This window comes from Gymnoscopelus microlampas, assembly GCF_963454915.1.
Source record: "Gymnoscopelus microlampas genome assembly, chromosome: 13".
Lineage (NCBI taxonomy): Eukaryota > Metazoa > Chordata > Actinopteri > Myctophiformes > Myctophidae > Gymnoscopelus > Gymnoscopelus microlampas.
The window spans coordinates 9,994,993-10,016,223 of NC_139950.1; the positions used below are offsets into that span (position 1 = coordinate 9,994,993).

The following is a 21,231-nucleotide window of genomic DNA, read 5'->3' on the forward strand; positions in this document are numbered from 1 at the left end:
TCTGAGAGGACATTGAGCAACAGCGCCACTTACCGTAGAGTTACATACAGTGGACGAACTCAGTATTGTGGGTCGTCTTTAGATCCCATATTCTGAGAGTACATTGAGCCCTCATTGGCTAAAAAAAAACAGCCAATGAGGAAAAAGTCACGCAAAAGTCACTACTAGTACTAGCTAGAGCATATCTATAGACCAGGTCTGCAACCTGGTAAAAATCATGAGGCCACACTGATTCCCTGATTCCATGATTTATTCGATCTGCTATTTGAAAATAGCAGATCTACAAGCTCACAGCGCGTCACTTCGTGCCGCGCTATGAGCTTGTAGATCTGCTATTTTTTATGGGGTGTGTAATTGATAGAAAATAAGACATTTTGGGGTGAACTGCTCCTTTAGAGACATTACAGCGGTCTGTCGCAGCCAGCGGCTCCCCTCCGTGGAGTCCGGGACGCGCTTTGACAGCAGCCAGCGAGCATGGCTCTCTGTGGTAACTGAATAGCCAGTGTAATTTGACACTTCAACTTGCCGTGCTCCACGGTAGTTGATTCACTCACTCACACACACATACACACATACAGTGTCTACCTCTCTCTCTCTACCTCTCTCTCTCTCTCTGGGCGCTCATGTCGTCTTTGTGAACTGGGTACGATCGCAGGCAGCACACACACATCACACACACACACACACGCCACACACACACAGTAAACACGAGGGTTTTTTGGTGACTACAAAAAGCGGATTTCCTCCCCGTTCCGTTCCGTGGAGGTTCTTCCAAAAAAATCGTAAAGTAAGTTCCAGTTCGCAGCCTTGTTTTTGTTTTATTCTGATATATTCCCACATGATCGCTGCTGTGTGTCTGTGTGTTTGGTGCTGCACACACACAGACAGACAGAGGGCTTTGGAATGAATGTGTGTGCATGTGTATGTGTGTGTTCTATGAATGTATGCGTGTCTGTGTATGAGTGCTGATTGCTTTGCTTCTATATCTTGCGATGGGTTTGTCTGTGATCTGTCTCTGCTGGACACACACACACACACACACACACACACACACACACACACACACACACACACACACACACACACACACACACACACACACACACACACAGGAGGACCACAGTACTAACAATAGGCTGACCTCCCAGAACCTCTGATATTTATCCACAAATAAACTCGGATCATGCCTCCACCGGTGGAGGCATGATCCGAGTTTATTTGTGGATAAATATCAGAGGACTCGCACGTTCGAGTCCAGAACGTGTCCAGTAGCCTGGACACAGTGGACTGGACACGTTCTGGACTCGATCGTTCGGCGTTAAATCTCTGCAACGAGAATAAGGGGTCAAACGGTGCGTAATTTTACGCAGCGTGATTTCCCCAAGCCATTACATGCTAGTGTTTATTTCCTCTGATAATCGATGTCGCCTTTTGCTTGTTTAAATGCGGCACTTTAGTATACACAGTCCTAGCATTGGATCAGGAGTCAAGTCTATGATGTGTTCGATCGAGTCTGACTTTAAAAGTCAGGCTCGATCAAACACATCTATGATGGTCTATGATGGTGGTCTTGATGGTCTATGATTGGTTTTGATCCAAGGCTTATTTGCTCTGATAACCAATGTCGCCTTTCGCTTGTTTAAATGCGGCACTTAGCCTGTATACACACAGCCCTATAGCCTTGGATCAGGAGTCAAGACCATCGTAGATGTGTTTGATCGAGTCTGACTTAAAAAGTCAGACTCGATCAAACACATCTATAGGATAGTCTTGATCCCAGGCTAGTACATACAAGCCCTAGCCTTGGATCAAGACGCATTTCATAGATGTATTTGTTTCATTCGAGTCTGACTTTTGTATCTATAATATGCAGATGTCAGACTCCATCAAACACATCTATGGTAGTCTTGATCCGAGGCTGCTAATAATACAGCCCCCATGCAGTGACAGGTTATTGCTGCTGCTGCTGCTGTGTGTGTGTGTGTGTGTGTGTGTGTGTGTGTGTGTGTGGGTCTGTTTGTTATGATTATGATTATAACTGGGGTGCATGTTGTTTCCAACGCAGCTGATCGGTTGATATACGGGATCAATTTGCGCGTAATAATACCGCCGTGTGTGTGTGTGTGTGTGTGTGTGTGTGTGTGTGTGTGTGTGTGTGTGTGGGGGGGGGGGGGGGGTGTAAGTATGTGTACATAGCCTGTCGGTTTGATGATCAGCTGCTGCTTTGGCTTTGGTTGGTTGGTCGATGCTAAACTGGGAATGTGTGTGTGTGTGTGTTAGCTAATAGCCCCCAAAGAAGGCTCGTCCGTTGACTCTTTCCAGTGCTATTACTGGACCGCCCGTTGTAATGCAATTAGTAGTAGTAGTAGTAGTACACAGGCTACTAGCAACTCCGTCCACTGTGTGCGTGTGCCGTTATGACATTGTACTGTCAGTCTGTGCACTTGGTTATACAGGCGACCAGCCTCTCCTATAACGGTCGCTGCCTTTCGTTGCGTTGAGAAATAAATCACACCGATTCCTACAGAGAGCTGTCTTTCAAAACAAAAAAGACCACACTAATGTAAAACACCGTTTGCGTGAATGAAGCCTCGTTGTTGTGGGTTTGACATTGAAGCAGCCGTCTGTCTGTCTGTCTGTCTGTCTGTCTGTCTGTCTGTCTGTCTGTCTGTCTGTCTCTGTCAGGCAGACTGGGTCTGGATGGAACAACCCTCCCTCCCCGTTTAAATTCCTCCGTCTGGAGATGAGGCCAGCCCGGGCAGAGGAGTGGAGAGGAGAGGAGAGGAGGAGACTTCTTTTCTTTCATTATACTGTGTGTGTGTGTGTGTGTGTGTGTGTGTGTGTGTGTGCACCCGGCTAAAGAGAGAGGATACAGCCAAGTTGAGGCAGAAAAAAAAAGACAAGTTAAAGAGCGAGAAGAACACACAGAGAAAAGGACACTTTATATCCTAGCTAGTGACGAGCTATGGATGTTTGGAGTATATAAGCTTGACTTGGAGCAGTGAGGGGGATAGCCCAAGATGTTATTGCATGGGGGTAAAATATATATTTTTCTTGCAAACATATGACTGTCACCCTGTTCCTTGCCAGTTTTATTGGTTCTGGACATTGGTTCTTCTTGGCACTTTGGCTTCGTGCCGCGCTATGAGCTTGTAGATCTGCTATTTTCGACATCGGGTCTGTGGACAATATCGCCTGTTTCTTCTTGCCAAGTGGTCATTGGTCTTCTGACGTTCGTTTTTTTGCGATGAAGCTGAGCGGCAGCAATGCGTGGTTGGTTGCAATCAGCGCGTGGACAAGACACGTTGTGTGTTATCCAGTATATAGCCACATTAGAACAAGCAGCTGTATATATATAGTCATCTCGGCAAGCAAGAGTTCACCCCAGAGGAGGTTTATACCAACCAACCCTCATGACAATTTATTGTGAATGAGAGAGAGAGAGCGCAGGCCAAGCAATCTGCAACCCCTGGAAACAGGTGTGTGTGAGCGCAGCTTCATCTGGTGTCTTGGTCCCTGGTGGGGGCCTCTCTGCGCACACACACACACACACACACACACACACACACACACACACACACACACACACACACACACACACACACACACACACACACACCCCTGAGTGTCTGATTCCCTGAACAGGCTGTATTCCCCACACGCACACACTGTCTGTCCTGTTCCTTCTGGGCCCCAAGTCTTCCTTCTGTGTTCCACACACACACACACACACACACACACACACACACACACACACACACACACACACACACACACACACACACACTCTCATGTTTATATCACTATAGTTGTGAGGACATCAATATTTGACTACGGAAATTCTATTAATGCTATTTCGACACGGAACCAGATATAAATCGAGGAATAACTCCAAACCCTATAACCCCTAAAGCCAACCTCTAAATGTCTTATCCTAACCCTCAAAACAACCGTTTATCTTGTGAGGAGGACCAGGAAAATACAAGACACACACACACGCACACACACGCACACACACGTGCGCACACACACGGTCTGCATGCTGGTATAGTAAGATGTTAAAATGCAGCAGCTGGTTCCGTGCAGAAACAGAGATTTCCAGGGTAATTGCTCATTACGACGGAGAGCTAAAAAACAAAGGAGGTGCGTTTATTGTTTTCTCATGGTTCCGTGGACTCGTGTCAGTGCCATGACAGGTAGCTGTTTGCATAAGGCACCGTAGGAACAATAAAAACAAGCCATAATCCAATTTATAACGCAGTCTGCTTGTCATTATCTCCATCTGCATCGTTCTGCCCCTGCGTTTCATGCTGTGGTGGTGCTGCTATGACAACTGAATCTCTCTCACGGAATCAATAAAGGTCTGATCTGCCTATCATTAAATTATGTTGAGGAAAGACGACGGCTAAAACATATTGTATTACGCACTGGGATTCAAGGAGCTGTGCTTAAACAACTGTGGCAACTAAAGGCATGAAATCATAGCAGCACATGTGAAGAGTTTTCATAATGTAATACACCTCTTATTCAACATCACACTGTCCTTTTTAATGACCTTTATATCTCGATAGTTGGAATATAAGGACAATTTGCCGCAGAAAAAGGGTTGCTTATGTTTGCAACCTCTGGACCAGCCATGAGATTTTGGGGGATTTAGTGCGTTGTATCTTCAACGTTTTTCAGACCAAGGACCCCTTAGCCTAGAGAGAGATGAAGCAGGGATCCCCCCCCGCATATTGTATAAAATTGTGGTGCTTCATAGCTTCATAGACTTGTTTGACAGCGCTATCATCAGTGTTGGATTCATGTCAATGTGTATTTGTGTGTGTGTGTGTGTGTGTGTCAGACATTTAATCTCTTGCACACTCAATACTTTGTAAACTTGACCTTGGTCTGCTCTTTTTTTCCTTCTACAACAAAACCTCTTTACCGAAAATAGCCGATCTACAAGCTATCTACAAATTAGCCGATCTACAAAAGCTCACAACGCCTCGCGCTGCGAGGCGTTGTGAGCTCTTGGCCTGACTGTTTAGTGTTCTTGTAGATCTGCTATTTTTTGGCTAAAGTTCTCCTCAGTATAGACATGCTAGGGTTCAAAAAGTGGTTAAAGTAAAAAAAAAAGAAATCTCTGTGGGACCCCTGTTGAAAGCCCCTAATATAGTGCGTTTGCGAGTGCATTATAAATAAAATGTATTATTATTATTAGTACTTCTCTTACTCTGTATCTGTACTTTAACTGCAGTGCGGCCTTTTTAGCGGCTGAATTCCCCCCCGCGGTCTGTCTATCCGTCTAAGCACTTTCAATCCCTGTTTTGGACACTCGGTATAGGTGTAAAGGAAAATGTAGTGGAACGCGACCAGGGGCGTTGTTGTGAGCTTGTAGATCGCCTATTTTTTAGCTACTTGTCATACGACAAAGTGTTATAGGGCTTAAGTGGTTGACGTGGATGATGCAACGGTAACTAAAGCGTTGTTCGAAGTTCTGACAAACCTGGAGGTTGTGTTGACGCATCATCACAGGCACCGTCACCGACAACTCGTTAAGCATTTAAAAAAAAGAAACCTGGCGATCACTAATCAAGGTTTTGACAGGCTGACATTTGGCCTGACTGTTTAGTGTTCTGTTGTGGAGTGGTTGTGAAATACTTGGCTGCCGTTCACTCGACACGGATTCTTGCAGTCTGGTGTCTAGCCGTCCGACCCAGCCCACCCACCACCCACTCCCGTCCCGAGCTCTGCTAGAATCCAGCCTTTGTCTTCTCTGGCTGCTCTTTCTCTCTTCTTTTGCTTCACTTGTGGTCGAGCGTGGAGTGCAGGCAGCATTTTTCATAATAGATGTAATCCTCATCCTTTACGCCGCTGCTGTTCCTTTTTTGTGGACTTTTTTTTTTAATAAGGAAAAGGTCCCTCACGTCTCTGCAGTGCATTTTTTAAACAAATATTCAGATGGAGGGGCTCTGAGGCACCATGGTGGCTGGTTGTGTAGTTATTGTGTTTCAAGACGAGGGCAAAAGATCATTTTAAACACTGGAAATTGTAATGATGTGAAAAACAGTACCCGTGTTATTATTTGGCCTTCTCATAAATAATGCATTTGTTATGGACATTTTGGAAATCGGTGAAATCATCTGAGTAAATAACTTTTTTTTTGTCATGGCTATGTTGTCAGGAGAAGAGGAATAAGTCTACCCTGGCACACTCTAAACCTGAACCTCTGTGTAAACAAATCCAAGTTCAATATCATCAATATACGTTTAATTTCACTGTTAACGCAGTAGAGAGGTTCCCAGAGCATCGCAAATACATCTGGTTTTGAACGTGAGACATTGACAATGTACATTCATAGGCCAATATTAGACCAAGTACAGTCAGAATACTGTATGCACAGCAACTTCTTCCACTCATGATGTCATGAACCTTCATGCCTCGACTGGACAGCTGCCTTTTTTTTCAGCAGTTATGGAGAACGTTTCTCATTTGAAGTCGTTTCACTTAAAAACATTTTTTTCCTTTCTAGATGGACTAGTATGTAAATATGTGAAGTTGTCCCCTATCAGTTGCCCTACCTTTTTTTTTAAAAGATTTGCATCTAGTAATAACAGTGTAACTTACACACACCCAACAGTGGGAAAGTACCCCAGATGTAAATTCATTCCGCTGGCTAGAATGACACATCAACTCGCACACAGTTGAGACATATCTCACACTATCACCACGGTCATAGATGTCAGATAGGTCACCGGTTGTTGGTTTGAATCCCTGTGTTTTAGAGGGGAAGTGATTGAATCCCCCTTGCCTTCTCATAACCACTAGTATCCCAGTCCTCTTATACAAGGCACTTTAACCCTGATGTCCCTATTTTTGGAAAATTAAAATGTCCCAAAGTTTCACAAAAAAACAAGACATGACACACAGTCATGTATACCAGCTTGCTGTCTTTTTTCTCTGTGTGTGTGTGCCGTGTATGCTCGGCTTGTTTTCATAGACCTGGTTCCTGATTTGTCGCGCAGAATCTGGCAACACTGCTAGTGGCCTAGTGGCTCCCCATTGGCTTAGACCTGTTGCTTATGTCTCTCGCAGAATCTGGCAACGCTGCTAGGCCATAGCTTGGGAGGACGAGACCGCCCGTTAAGAGTATGGGAAAGTATCCCCATTGGCTTAAAGGACAGCCAATGATTGAAAACGAGAATCGTGAATCTGTCGTGATTCGTGAATCTGTCGAGAATCTGTCGAACACATGTTGACGAGTGGTCAGTCTCTTCTTACACCAGCTCGCAAGCTGGTAAAAATCATAAATTGCAAAAATAGCTGATCTATACGCATTGCATCGTAACCCATTGTGAGCGTGTAGATCGGCTATTTTCACCGTTTGTCGCACGACCAAGTGTAGAGGGGTTGAAGTGGGTTAACCACTTGTCTTAAACCCTCTTCGACGCGGAGTGAGCTTGTCGATCGCCTATTTTCTGCAAAAGCCTTCCCCACATTAACGGAAAACCGAAAAAGAAACTGGTATAGAGCCCTGAGGGACCCCGCTCAATAGGGGTGTGCCGATATATCGTCCCGCGATATATCGCGATACGTTTTCGCGACGATATGTATCGTTTTGGAAAAAAAAAATATCGTTTTTTTTTTTTTTTTACACAATCATAATAATCAGGCATGCAAACGGCCCCGAAGTGAAAAGAGTGACAACATGTTTTTTTTTTCGGGTCAGGTGTCATACTATTTGGATTCAAAACGGCTATTGTAGCTGAAAAGCTACAAGTTTGCATGTCTGAATAATGCAAAAACAGAATTATTTGTTTGCATTTTCTTTTTTTCTCCTCCATATATTTTCATAATAAAAAAGTGCGTATCGTATCGTATCGAAATCGTATCGAAGTTGTGAGCCAAATATCGTATCGTATCGTTTCGTGAAATTAGTGTATCGGCACACCCCTACCGCTCAACCATATAGGGTTTTTAAGTGGTTAACTTCCAGTCGCTTCAGTCGGGCTGTGTAAGTAATAAAGGGCTGTGGTTAGCCTGGCTAACACCACTCTGGACTGCATCCAGAAGTCTGGGAAGGCGCCTTTTGATCTGGTTGGCATATTACTGCAGATAATGAGGGGGCCAGTCAGTGTCTCAGGGGTCCTACCGGGGTCGGATATCCTCGCTGTCGGGGCCGAAACCTCTTATCTCCATATTCTCACTTTTTGTGTTTTTTCGTAAATTTACACTAAAGCATCAAAAGTAGGAGATCCGCCGCGTTTTTGAGCTTGTAGATCTGCTACTTTTGCTGCTTTTGAATTAGAATCCTGAAAAGTAACAGTTTTGGACATATGAGGTTTCCACCCGACAGAGACGATCTTCAATCTGACCAATCACGATCTAAGCTTCACCTCACACACACAGCCACAGTGTCTCATTCTCTGTGTCGTTCATCTATTACAGGGTTTCCCCCGGATCCTTAAAAAGTCTTAAATTCATTTATGTAAAAAAAAGTCCATAAAAAAGACTCGCTTCAAAGGTCTTAAAAGTGCCACAGACGGTTAAAATACGATTTAGGATCTATTTGTCTTTTAACCACGTAAACCCTATACCTTTTTTCACATCCGTGAACGACAGCTATGATTTTTTTTGTGAATTTATTATTCTCTACACTAAATCTCCCCTCCGAAAATAGTCGATCTACAAGCTACGAGCTTGTAGATCTACAAGCTACGAGCTAGCTTGTAGATCAGCAGTTTTGGGCGAAGGTCCCCCATAATAGTTCAAGTGGTTAAATTGAATTGAGTGGCATTAAACTGTCTTAAATCTAACTTGTCTAAATCTGCAGAAACCCTGCATTAACTAACTAGTGTTACGGGTGAATTGTACTTCGTTGCACGGCCGTGTGTGTATGCACTGCTCTGAAAATAGTGCAGATGGGACTGAAGTCGCATTGACACTTTTGTATGTGTGTTTTAAAAAAAAAAATAACCTTACGAGTCAAACACAAAGTATAAATTAAGCCTAGCCATCTGTTCATGTCTCTGGTGTGGGGCGTGGCTAATAGATTGGCAGGTGCGCAGTGGTGGAAAGTAATTAAGTACAATGTTGAGGTACTTTTATTTTGCTGGAGTATTTCCAAATTTCTATCCTTTTACTTCTACTCCACTACACCTCAGAGACAAATGTTGTACTTTTTTACTCCACTGCAATTATTTGAAAACTTTAGTTACTAGTTACTTTGTAGATTTTGATTAATTATTGTTACAAAACACACATTAACCACTTCAGCCCTATTTGAACTTTGGCTATTTTCACATTTGTTAAAATACATTTTAGACATATATCTTGTGAAACAGGACATTCTTTTAAATTTTGGTATTTAAAGAATATTTTGATGCCCGACTGTTTCTGCATTGCAGTATTGACACGTTTACTTCAGTAAAAAAAAGTGTAGTACTTTTTCCACCACTGCAGGTGAGGGGGGAAGAAAATTAGCCCAATGAATTAGCCCAATGAACCGAGCCTGTACCTGTTGTTCACGGTAGTGGAGACAGCTCAGAGTCTGTGTTGTTGTATATAAGCCAGACTAGGTTGTGGTTAGTCCCCACATGTAAATAGTGTATGAATACTTATTAAAGGAAGGCATGCACAGTCAGCAGCAACCCTTCCCTGGATAAGTAAAGGTTGGGGGGAAAAGAAAAAGACCTGGCATAAGATATGCTAATCCTCGCTAGCTTCCAGTAGTATTTGGAAAAGGTGAGTCATTCCCTCTTACACGGAGTAGCAGAGTAATGCGACTTTCCTTTTTTTGGAACCATCACATCGTCTCTGTCGGGTGGAAACCTCACATGTCCAAAAACAAGTTAATTTTCAGGATTAAAATTCAAAAACGGCAAAAGTAGCAGATCGACGAGCTCAAAACGCGCCGCTTTGCGCTTTGAGCTGCTACTTTTGATGCTTTTGTGTGGCGGTAATTTACGAAATTCCCCCAAAAGTTAGAATACGGAGATAGGAGGTTTCTGTCCGACAAGCAACGATGTGTAAAGCAGCACCAGCTGGGTGTTGTGTGGCATTTGTTGTGGCGATGACATATAACTGGTTAGCTGGTCACAGTCGCGTAGGGGAATCCCCCCCCCCCCCCCTTTGTCAAGAGAGCCTTCGCTTTATCGTGGCAGCCAGCCCCCCTTGTGGCAACGGCAGTGATGTAAAGTAACTGAGTACATTTACTCAAGTACCGTACTCGCGTACAGTTTCAAGGTACTTTTACTTTACTTGATTATTTACATTTCTTGATACTTTAAATACTTCTACTCCACCACATCTTAGAGGTGAATCTTGTACTTTTTTTTTTTTTTACTCCACTATGTTTATTTGACATCTTTTAGATTAGTTTCTTTTGCAGATTTTAGGTCAGTGGTTCTCAAAGTGGGGACTGGGGACCCCCAGGGGTCATTGGGGAGGGGGGGGGTACCAGGGGGGTTCCCAGCCATAATTTACATAGCATCACAATCATTCTAACCACTTTATCCATTTATATGTTGGCTATTCAAAAAAATGCAAATCTACAAGCTCCCAAGCGCGTCGCTGCAAGCCTATACATCTGCTGTTCTGGAACATTTAAAAAACAAATCTTGAAGGTATTGGAACATTTAACCACATTTATACTTTTGCTATTCAAAAATACCGAGTGCCGCGCTATGAGCTTGTAGATCTGCTATTTTTGAAAAAATCGTGAAAATTTGTGCAAACCTTTTGAATATATATATTTTTAAAGCGAACATTTGTAACTCAAATCTTTGCTTCTGGGGGTCCCTGGAACAAAATATTTTGAGATGGGGGGGTCCGCGGCCAAATACATTTTGGGGGTCTTTGACATGAAAAAGTTAGAGAACCACTGGTCTAAAGAGTGCTATTCCGAGATGAGAGTGAGACGAGAGGAGAGGAGGGGGAAAACATCCTGTAGAGGGATGAAAGGCGAGGGAGAGAGAGAGAGAGAGAGGGAACTGGCTGGCCTGCCACTGTCTCCGTCTCATGCATGTTTGATTTGATGTTCTTTGAGAAATGAGTGCAGGGGGGATGTCACGAACGAACGAACGGCGGCCATGATGTCCTGTTCCCATCCAGCGCGGGGGGGGGGGGGGGGGGAGGCGGAGGCCCCTGAATCATAAATGACACCCAGCCAGCCTCACCGGGAACAATATGAGAGTCGTAGCCCGCCCAGGGAGAACAAAATGTCCCCTCCGTCCGTCCGTCCGTCCATCTAAACAGCCATACGTACTATCTATCTGTCTACCTATCTACCTATACCTTACCTACCTAACTACTGCATCTACCTATCTACCTATACCTTACCTACCTAACGACTGTATGTACCTATCTACCTATACCTTACCTACCTAACGACTGTATGTACCTATCTACCTATACCTTACCTACCTAACGACTGTATCTACCTATCTACTGCCTCCAGCTCTCAAAAATGTCTTACCATCGTGAGCAATTACCTTCACTTTTTTTTTTTTTTTACTGCTGATGACATCCTCACAGAGCTCATCTCAACCATGTGTGTGTGTGTGTGAATGTGACGTGTGTGTCTGCCACTTAGAGAAAGAGAGAGAGAGAGAGAGAGAGAGAAACAGACAGATATGTGTCCAGAGTGATGTTGGCGTGTGTCTGTTTGCCTTGTAAATCCTGTTTAAGCTAAACAAACTCATTGTCCTCATCCTCCCAACCGTGTGTCATATGCGTCGTGCTTCTTCTCCCCACCCATGCACCCCTCACTCTCATGCACGCACGCACGCACGCACGCGCATGCACTGGCTCTCTTGCTCGCCCCTTTGAGTAGTAAGTGTAGTGACTAATTAGTGCGCTCTCTCCCTCTTCATGCTGGGTCAGTGGGTTTATGGTGTGAGCTGTGGAATGGTCGTGTTGTTTTGCCTCGTCTCTCCTGATACCTGGCTCTCTCTCTCTCTCTCTCTCTCTCTCTCTCTCTCTCTCTCTCTCTCTCTCTCTCTCTCTCTCTCTCTCTCTCTCTCTCTCTCTCTCTCTCTCTCTCTCTCTCTCTCTCTCTCTCTCTCTCTCTCTCTCTCTCTCTCTCTCTCTCTCTCTCTCTCTCTCTCTCTCCACGTGGGTGTGTGTGTGCAGCCTGCGCTACGCTACGCTAGCACTACAGCCCTCCTCCAAGAGGAGTCCCCCCGCACCTCTATCAGACTCCCATGGGTTAATAAGCCCCATTTAGACCTTAGGCCGATTCTACGAGTGCCTTCTAAAAGCAGCGGTTCTCAAACGCTTTCGTGCCAAGGACCCCCCAAAATGATATTTATTTGGCCGCGGGCCAAATAAATGGACCCCCCCTGAAGAGAAGATTTGTGTTCATTTCTTTTTCTTTTTACATTTAATTTTTTTTTGACATTTTCCAACGCTTATTATTATTATATTGCATTATTATTATCTTGGGAGCACTTGGATGGTCCCCGAACCCCAGGTTGAGAACCAGTCGGTTAAATTCGCCAGCCAAAGCACTCCACATGCTCTGTGTGTGTGCGTGTGCGTGTGTGTGTGTGTGTGAGATGCAGTGTTTACATAGAGAGCTTGAGCTCTTGCCAGGTATTGGACTAACCAGTCCTGCTGCAAAAAAAGGACCAAAGCCTGCTGGGCTACAGTGCAGTTGAGTCAATAAGTTAAAAACCTGTTAGGTTTTTAAAGAGCCACGTACGGTAATGAATCCCGTCGAAGGTAAAACAGAGCAGAGTAAACAGTTTTTGCCGCACGCCATAACTCAGTGCTTTATGGACCTAAGTGATATCCTCTGTAGTACACACTGCAAATCTTTCCTGGCCTGTTGTCTGTAATGAATCTTAATAAAAAGATGATATGCTGCTTGCTCTTGTTTATAATGCTGCTGCTCGTTTCTTATTACTAGCAGTCAGTGTAGTCTGTGGCACAGCACCGAGCACACACACACAGATGAAGGTGCCTGACTGGAACCAAAACTGGTCCTTCAGAGTGGTTGTCATAGAAGAACCATTCTTTGGTTCTTTAAAGAACCCTTAAAGGACCACTTCACCCATTTTCATCATTGGTCCTCACTAACGCTCATGATAAAATGGTAAAAAGAGAATCCCTCCTTTTTTCCACTCTACACCAAATGTCTTCGTCGAAAATAGCTCACAATTTGTCGTTGCGTTGCGCTGCGTTGTGAGCTTGCAGAACTGCTTTTTTGCCGAATGTTTGCCTATTAAGACAAAACTGGGATGCGAGGGTCTAAGTGGTTAAAGGTGCCTAGAACCATGAAGAACCATTCACTAAATATATATACAGTATATATATTTTTTGTAGGTTCTTAGTGGAACCATTTTAGCCATTTATAAAGAGCCTTTTAAGAAGTATTTGTGTGTGTGTGTGTGTGTGTGTGTAAGATGGAGACTGGTGGCAGGGATTATGTGAAGGCGGCAGAACCGTCTCCAACAACATGGCCTCCAGGGATACATACTTCCTTGTTCTGCCACCAAGTAAATTAACTAGGATTTACTAACACAGAGGGATGCTGTCTATTCCTTGCTTTGCAACATTGGTTAGGCTATAAGTTGCACATCAAAGTCGTGCGCTCCTTTCAACCGGGAACGCATCTGTGTCATTTTAGATGTTTTTGTGCTTATCAAAAATAGCAGATATACAAGCTCATAGCGCGGCACCGAGTGCTGCGCTATGAGCTTGTAGATCTGCAATTTTCGAAAAATAGTGAGAATTTGTGCCAATATTTGAATATATATATTTTTTTTTAAAGGAGAACATTTTGACTCAAATCTTTGCTTCTGGGGGTCCCTATAACAACATATTTTGAGATGGGGGTCCGCGGCCAAATGCTTTTTTTGGGGGGGTCCTTGTCATGAAAAAGTTTGAGAACCACTGATATAGAAACATAAGTTTTTCAAAAAAATGTTTTTAGATTTAGAAGACATTTAGAATCCCCCATGGAGCAAAGATTTGAGTGACTGTACAACAGCCCTTGATTGCATTCAGGTGTGCCAATCCTAATTGGATCAGAATTGGATTCAGGTGCGCAGCAAGGGCTTTTGTTACAAATGTTTGCTTTAAAAAATATGAAAGCGAAATCAAAGATTTGCACAAACCTTCACAACCTTTTCGTGTCAAGGACCCCCAAAATCATATGTACTGTATTTGGCCGCGTGGACTCCCATCTGAATTTTTCTTTTTGCCAGGGACCCAGAAGAGTAGATCTGTGTAAAGCTACATTTTTCAAACACTTTCAAGATTTTTTCAAAAATAGCAGATGTACAAGCTTGCTGTGAGCAAAAATTGTAGATTTTGCAATCTATGATTTTTGAGAACCACTGTTCTAAATCCAAAGAGTTCTCTGAAAAACCTATGTTGCTATAGCTAAAATCTAAAATGACACAGATGCTAAATAACACAAACGTTACTTTGCATATGGTGTTAAGTGTAGCACAGCCTAGTTGCAAGATACAAGTTGTTGCGAAAGATTACTATACTGTAATACCATTGTATTTGAGTTGGTGAGGGTTCAATACCGCTACTGCTATATTTATAAAAAAAAAAAATGCACATTTTCATTTGTGCTTTTGGTCTGTAATGAAGTCAGATCTGGGGTGTTGTTATGGAGAGATCTTACATTAATGTTGGCATGCAAATCTGTGTGTGTGTGTGTGTGTGTGTGGGTGTGTGTGTGTGGGTTTGCTGTATGCGCGTGGTGTCCCCACCTGGTGCCCTCCTCGCCTCGTTTTTGACACCGCCAGTTGAGACAGGTGCTTTTCTCAGGGTTCTAAGGGCCGACGGGCCTTTCATATGCCCGCCTGGGCGGCTCAGATAAAGGGAGCATTAATTCTAAACCCTCGTGTGTGTAAAGAGAAAAGGGCTGGTGGTGGGTTGAAGCAACGCTGCAGCACTAAATCCTTATTTCGTCGCTGTTAGGGCAGAAACCTCTTGTCTCCATATTTTAACTTTTTATGTTTATTTTTTCCGTAAAAACACCTGTGCAGGAAGTATGGCTGCTGTGCATAGAGCCTATTGATAAGCTAAATGTACCTGTCTAAGACGAGCTCTTGTATTTGCTCTCACTGCATGTATGTATGTGTGTGTGTTTGTGTGTATGTGGGGGCGGCAGTGGCTCGGGGGTAGAGGGGCCGGTAGAGCGGCCGGATGGAAGCCGTGAGGTTTCCAGTTCGATCCCGGGCTCCCCCAGAAGAGTTAAGTGTCGAAGTGTCCTTGAGCAAGACGCTGAACCCCTAATTGCTCCCGATGAGCAGGTTGGTGCCTTGCATGGTTTCCTCCGCCATTTGTGTGTGAATGTGTGTGTGAATGGGTGAATGTAATGCAAAATCTATGTAAAGCGCTTTTGATAAAAGCGCTATATAAATGCACCATTTACCATTGTACCATTTGTGTGTGTGTGTGTGTGTGTGTGTGTGTGTGTGTGTGTGTGTGTGTGTGTATAAATAAAAAACACATCGCTAGCTTGTACTTGTATAAGTTGGTGACAAATAAAACCTTCTTTATCCTTCAGCGTTTTGTAAAATTCACTGGCCTCACGTGACTTATTGTTTTTGGAAACAAGTTGAAAATCATAGACACGTGACGTTTTAAAAGCAATTCCTCAACAAGAAGAAATTCTGCAAGAAAGTAGTTCCTGCGACTGCCCCCCATGCACAAACGAGGAAGGTCCCATGCGAATGCACGGAAGGTACCGAACAGTACGGGATATCTGCCTGGTTTAGAAGTTTCAAAAGCAATGCATTTGAAACGTACCAAAATGAGCGCTCCTCAGCTATTGCTATTGCGTTGTACGGGAAGTATATAGTGTGTGTGCTTGCATGTAGTGCAGTGGTTCTCAACCAGTCGTCCGGGGACCACCAGTGGCCCTTGAGGAGTTTCCAGGTGGTCCCCAGCTAAATGATGGAGAGTTGCTAACCAAATGGACCCTTATAGATCTTTAACTCTTGAGAGTGTAAAATGAAACCAAATGGACCCTTATGGGTCCATTTGGTTTCATTTTACTCTCTTAAGAGTTAAATTATTGTATCAGCATTACTTAATTTACAAGAAATACACAATTAGAGAATGTAGAAGAATAGTTATTTTGACAAAATCTTATCCAACGAAAATATTCTATGTCCTGAGTCTGTGAGTCTAAATCTCATCAAATGGTGGTCCGTGGCTCAAATGCCGAATAAATAATGGGCCTTGAGATGTGAAAAAGGTTGAAAACCACTGGTGTAGTGCACTGCACACACACACGTGTGCGGGCTCTCAGCTTTTGCCTTAATGTAAGAAAGGTCGGCCACAGCTGAATGTAGAAACGTAAAGTACCAGGTTCGATTCCCGGCCCCCGGCTAACGTGTCGAGACGTCCATGAGCAAAGACCTTGACCCCTAACTAACCCTACATAATGGTTATGAAAGCAATATGGCTGAAAGGGGTAATACTTCTATTAGACGCACACTAATGGTCTAAATTCTCTGCACAGGGGTAGTTGCTGGGGGTTAGCAGGTAGACCCCCCCGACTTGATTCATGTGTAGTTCCGGGTGCACTGACTATTTTCAGCTAAATTCAGTTGTCAGAGTCAGCACAACAGTTAAAGTGCAGATACAGAGTAAAAGAGCTACTGTGTAAGATACAGCCTAAGAGTCAAACGGATGAACGAGCTAAATATCAATTACAACACAATAAAAAATGAACTATATTTAACAAAATAATAATAACAAATATTCTAACGTAGCAGCAAATACTCAACATTCCTTTGTCCTTATGAGCTCTGAGTGTATTACATTGTGAACAGATTTTCAGCATCTTTTCAAATCAAACAATACAGACAGAGAGAGAGAGAGAGAGAGAAAGAGCACCCTGGCTGGTTTTGCCAATAACGTTTTGGCAGATAATTAAAAAGCACTGGGAGACAATGATAAACATTGTTTAGAGGCTGATCCCTGGCAAGCGCCATGCGGTGTATCATTGCTGTCTCCGGAATACACACGATTAGCTTTGCTCTCATTACTGATATGATAAACGAGGGTTTACAAACATTCGGTTGGTGCGCTAGGAGGACCTGCTGCTCGGAATGGGAGGGCGGGTTAGAACAGGGTTTCTCAACCTGTGGTTCGGGACCCCCCCCCAAATATTTTGGGAGTCCCCAGATGATGATTAGCTTAGTGTGAGATGTTGTGAGTATATAGATGAGCTATTTTCAAAATATTTATCTGTGGAACCGAGTCAAACTAAATGTAATGCCTCAACTCCTGCAATTCCAAGTGCTTATCAGGGTTGGGGCTCCCCAGTTCAAATATGTATTTAAAAAAAAAAAATCACACCCAGTGTGAAGTGAGCGGTGTTATTTAAGGTCATCACAGTGATGGAAGCTCACTTAAAAAAAAGTATTTTTTTTTAAGTGCATGGTGATATTTATAGATTATTAATTTCGTCATGCGTCTCGCTAGCCAATCACAGTACTGAGCAAAGGGTGTGAATAGAGTCAGCCAATCACAGTACAGCGAAAGACAAATTTTCACGACGGTCTTTTCACGACGGTCCCAAACCCACTTATAGGAGCGGCTACACCGCTCAAAAAGGGGGGGGGGGGCTCCTTCTTGGAGCCCCCCCCCCCCCATTAAGGCCTGAGTGATTTTTCAAAAATAGCAGATCTACAAGCTCATAGCGCGGCACTCGGTGCCGCGCTATGAGCTTGTATATCTGCTATTTTTGAATAGCCAAAGAAACCTAAAGTGACACACACTGCACGCGTTCCAGGTCTTAATGGGTTAATGAAACTGATGCAAGAATTAAAAACACTCTATAACATTTCTCTAAGGCTAACTGAAGCTTAAATTATACTTAACGCCGCTTGTTGTGTGCTTGTACATAGACTACCGTCGGTGCGACCACAACCACCATGCAAACATCAAAACCAGGCGTATAAGTCTAGCGCCGCTAACCCCTATGACGACTACTACCCCCCCCCACCACCCCACCCCACCCCCACCCCCGGTCCACACAATTACATACATTAACGGGGCCGTCTAATAGAATTATTACCCCTCTCAGCCATGTTGCTCTCATAACCATTATGTTACCCTCCCGCTCGGCTTGTCAGTTCAATTCGTGCCTCGCGGCCGCGGAGTGGAAACCTGAATGGCATGTGTTGACATTGTTAAGGATACACGTGAGGTGATCACACGTTTTCTTCTTGTCTGACTGTGTGGGTGGGGGGTGGGGGGGGTTGGTTGGTTCTCACACCGCACACAGGACTGCCCCGACAAACATCTTGAGGCATGTTGCTCAATTCACTGTGTGCCTCTGTCTATACCCTGTAATACAACAATGTTTTTCCATGTCAAGCCCCCCCCCCCCCCCCCCCCCCCCCCCCGGATGAATTGTGTTTTTGGCCACACCGACCCCCCCATATGAAAATATTTTGTTGCCAGGGAAGGGACCCCCGCCCCCCATTGTGTTGTTAAAATGTTTGAAAAAATATTCAAAATTTCTCAAAATTGTTTCTAGATATATACAGTACATATATATATATATATATATATATATATATTCTTTTTAAATCCCCTCAAGGACCGCTTTGGGTCCCCGGACCCCATATTGAGAACACTAATGAGCGTATAGCTCAACAGTATGACCTGAATAGCAGCCGCGGCAGGCCCCACCATCATCATCATCATTGCCCGGATCTTTGTTGTGAGCGCGCTCAGCGATGGTCAACAACAACACCAGCGGCAGGCAGGCAAAGCACACACAGACAAAAGGCCAGACTCTTCTTCTTGGCCTGTTAATGTACCAACAACTAACCAACAGCCTTCCCCCCCTCCCTCTCGCCCCCCTCCCTCCCTCCACCTCCCAACGTCTGTCAGACTGTGGGCCTGCTTGCAATGCCGGAAAGTACCCGAGTACATTGAGTTTACTTGAGTATGTCCAGATTGGGTTTGTTTTCTTTTGGCCTTGTTTTCTGTCCAATACATTCTGCTCGGCTGCTATACTTCTCAGAGACAAATATTGCACTTTTTCCCCACTCCACTACAATGACTTTTACGTTTGTAGATTATTATTACCTAATTTGAATGAATATAATTTTGAATACAGGCCTCTTTACTTGTAACAGAATATGTTGTATTATATTGTGGTATTGCTACTTTTATGTAAGTTAGGACAGTTAAAGAATGAGAGTACAGTATGTCTTAAAGCGCTGCCATGTGTGTCATGTCCTCTCTCTTGACCAGAGACCACGGCTGGCTGGATGTATTATCAAATCAGCATAATTGTATTACAAGAGAGGAGAGGCGTGTTTTCAATGATTACTAATATCCACGTCCTGCATGAAATCCTTTATTGCACTGTGTGTGTGTTTGTGTGCGTACTGTGTAATAATATGTTGGTTTTGTGTGTGTGTGTGTGTGTGTGTGTGTGTGTGTGTGTGTGTGTGTGTGTGTGTGTGTGTGTGTGTGTGTGTGTGTGTGTGTGTGTGTGTGTGTGTGTGTGTGTGTGTGTGTGTGTGTGTGTGTGTATGTGTGTGCGCGTGTGTAAAAGAGAGAGAGGGAGACAGAAAGGGGGGAGGGGGGGTGTTAGTGGTGGCTTGGGGTAAGTTCCTGCCCTGATTTTCTCTGGAATTCCTTTGTTTTTGGAAGCCAGAGAGAGGGGAGAAACTAAATCTGCTGTAGCCTGAGGGTCTCTCTGCTTCCTTGAGAATTCTCTCTGCACACGCACGCACACACACACACACACACACACACACACACACACGCACACGCACACGCACACGCACACAAACGCATGTTTGTATTACTATACTTATGAGGACATTAACATTTTGAAGGCGTTCATTTTATGAATGCCATTTTTTAAAACAAATCGGCATTTTAGCCATAAGGCCAAAGCCAGCGCGCAACTAAGTGTAACTCGGGCATAACTTTATCTCTAAACCCTAAACCTAACTTCTAAATGTCTAACCCTGACGCTAACCCCAAACTGAATGTTTTACTAATTGTAAACGTCTTTCTAAAGATCTCTTCTTTTTTTTTTACTTCTATTTCTCAAATTCTACTATACTTGTGGGGATATTTGGTCCTCACAAGTAGGCTATAGTCACACGCACACACGCACGCGCACACACACACGCACACGCACACACCTCCCCGCCTCCATCGCTTATGGTTTTGGGGGTGGCTCCGTTTTCAAAGCCTCGCTTGAGTGAAAAACAACCAAGGTGTTTTTCACCTTCTTCCACGAGACCTAAAGGCCAGAAAGAAAGACTGTATAGTGGGGTGGGGTGAAACACGAATAAAAATGATGACTGTGTCTGTCAGGCAAAGTTGTTTCGGTCCAGAAGAGACTGATGCAGCTCAAAAAAATAGTTTTATATTTGCTTTGTTATTTCACGGCCGCCGAAATAAAACCCGCTAGTCAGAGGTAGTCGGTCACTTGCCAGGAGAAGCTATACCTGCCTATGAATGGAAAAAACACTTCCTCCCCACCCGCCCACAACACACACACACACACACACACACACACACACATTTGTGTGTATATGTCACTGGTAGATTGGCATTCCAGGTAGATTGGAAGTGGAGTGCTTGTTTTTAGGCTCGGGGCGGGGCTGCGATGCGAGGACGACGACTACGACAACATGAATATACATACATACCGGCCTCAGTGGCGCACTTCAATAATCTTCTTTGGACTCCCCATCCACTATCACTGGGAGTCTGGGTTTGACTCCCGCTTGGGACATTACTTTTTCAAACAACCGCGGACTACTTTTTTCGCCGATAAAGTATCCATTATCCATGACGGAGGCGCGCCGACTCAGCAGACCTTGAGGCCAAGGAGGCGCGCCCGAGCGCCTCCTGGCGCGAGTGCCCGCGCCGACCGGCCGATGGTCTGCTAGTCGACTAAGCGCCGTCCGAGTTATGTACCGATAGGCACAGAATCGTAAATGATGTTGTGGGGACTGCGTTTGCCCCTCTACTGTATGGTTTGCCCCAACTGCCACTCACTGCACTAACATAGCCCCCTTGTGCTTCAACTGCATGGAATAAGGCTGTTCCAGGGTGTGTGTGTGCACGCGCGTGTAGTTCAATAAACGGTTATTTTTAGCCGCCAGCTGAAAGCGCGGCTCTGTATTCACTCTGACTCTGACCCGACAGATTTCCGACATGTATTCAACACTTTTTTTGCGTGATTGGCTGTCGTTTAAGCCAATGGGCGCTCTCGTCCTCCCAAGC

At 44.3% G+C, this 21,231-nt stretch overlaps 1 protein-coding gene across 2 annotated transcripts in view; it reads left to right on the forward strand.

Annotated features, from left to right (window-relative positions):
- The first annotated feature begins 586 nt into the window (after positions 1 to 586).
- zmiz1a (zinc finger, MIZ-type containing 1a) overlaps positions 587 to 21,231 on the forward strand; it is a 287,660-nt gene continuing 267,015 nt past the window's right edge. For both annotated transcript variants that reach the window (XM_084076473.1, XM_084076474.1), the window contains exon 1: positions 587 to 787. The gene's annotated coding sequence lies outside the window, so the exon portion shown is untranslated. The remainder of the gene's footprint in view (positions 788 to 21,231) is intronic.